A 1,604-nucleotide genomic window follows, 5' to 3' on the forward strand; every position below is an offset into this window, starting at 1 on the left:
AGTAGTTTTCATTCGCATTCAGCCCTGTCATGCCTAAAGGCGTTCCCATAGTGTCGTAACCGACGCAGTTCGAGTTCCGCTCGAAGGGGAACTGAAGGAAATTTAAAACTTCAACAAAACAGAATCCTGACAAAACTTTGACATGAAACATTCTGTGTTCCAGTGAACATCCTCTTAACTGTTAGTCAAAATAATTCACATTTTCTGTTCTGTAAAGATTAGTTATGTCGTAGAAATTAGGTATATCGACCATGATACGTTTTTTTTAAAAAGACAAAAAAACCTTCAAAAGCAGAGGAAAAAGGGCCATAACGTTGAGGAAAATAGCACCAAACAAAAAGCTGATGGTCGATGGGAAGACAACACAAGGGTTCATAAACAGAAGTCACAAGTTAAACATGTTAGATCTCTAATAGTAAGAGAGTCAGTAAACTGACCTCAGAGTCTCCAGTCTACAGTCTGGACTCTTCAAAAAACCACACAGAAAGTCCACTCCTGAATCCTGCAGCTTGTTGTCACTCAGGTTCAGCTGTCTCAGATGGGAGGGGTTGGTCTTCAGCGCTGAGACCAGAGAAGCACAGCTGGTCTTTGACAACCAGCAGTGCTCCAATCTGAATAAAGAATAAATGACGATGATAAAAATCAATTTCTAATAAAATAAATACACACTCACACACACACAGGTATATAGATGAAAACAAAGAGACCATAGGATGTTCCCAAATGCAGCTGTTTAAAGGGTCATTATAGTGTGTGTGTGTGTGTGTGTGTGTGTGTGTGTGTGTGGGAATGTGTGTGTGTGTGTGATTGTCTGTTTCTGTGTATGTGTGTGTCTGTGTGTGTGCTCTGAAGGATCAATATCAATAATCAGACATTTCAAATGAACAGAAACCAGAAACTTCAGCTGGTCAACTTCTTCCATTTAAAACCAATAGCAGTTGAGAGGATCTTCTGGAACAGATGTGACCACTTACCAAAAATTAGAAACATTAATTTACTTTAATTACTAACAGTGAACATTTTCTACTCTGTTTTTACTCTGAATCCAAACCTCTACTGACCTCAAAGTCTCCAGTCTACAGTCTGGACTCTCCAGAAAACCACACAGCAGCTTTACTCCTGAATCCTGCAGCTCGTTATAACTCATGTCCAGCTGTCTCAGATAAGTGGGGTTGGACTTCAGAGCTGAGACCAAAGAAGCACAGCTGATCTCTGACAACCAGCAGCTCTTCAATCTGAATAAAGAATAAATGACGATGATGAAAATCAATTTTTAATTCAATAAATACTATATTGATCCTTAAAACAGTTGCATTTGGAAAAAATCCTTTCCTCTTTGTTTTCATCTAAATGTCTGTGTGTGTCTGTGTGTGTTTATCAGAGATGCTGTTAGACATTGTTACTGTATTTTTACTTTACCATTTACTTTTGTGCCGACTTTTTACTTTTACTCCTTACATTTTGTTCATATGTATGTATGAACATATGTATTTATATAGCGCTTTTCCAGTCTTAACAACTGTTCACTTTTTATCTGACCACTGTTTGATAACTTTTGAGTTTATACTGCTGAACTACACGCCATTAGGCAAAACCTTCTATAC

The 1,604-nt window shown here is 38.0% G+C and overlaps 1 long non-coding RNA gene and 1 pseudogene across 1 annotated transcript in view; one reads left to right on the top strand and one right to left on the bottom strand.

The window, feature by feature from the left end:
- The window catches only part of LOC117938117, a 19,886-nt gene extending 18,570 nt beyond the window's left edge, over positions 1-1,316 (bottom strand). Inside the window, exon 1 of the long non-coding RNA XR_004655333.1 lies at positions 1,062-1,316. This is a non-coding gene — a long non-coding RNA (uncharacterized LOC117938117). The remainder of the gene's footprint in view (positions 1-1,061) is intronic.
- Positions 1-1,604, top strand: part of LOC117938116 — a 16,553-nt pseudogene that overhangs the window by 10,255 nt on the left and 4,694 nt on the right.

The sequence above is a fragment of the Etheostoma cragini genome, chromosome 22 (assembly GCF_013103735.1).
Source record: "Etheostoma cragini isolate CJK2018 chromosome 22, CSU_Ecrag_1.0, whole genome shotgun sequence".
Lineage (NCBI taxonomy): Eukaryota > Metazoa > Chordata > Actinopteri > Perciformes > Percidae > Etheostoma > Etheostoma cragini.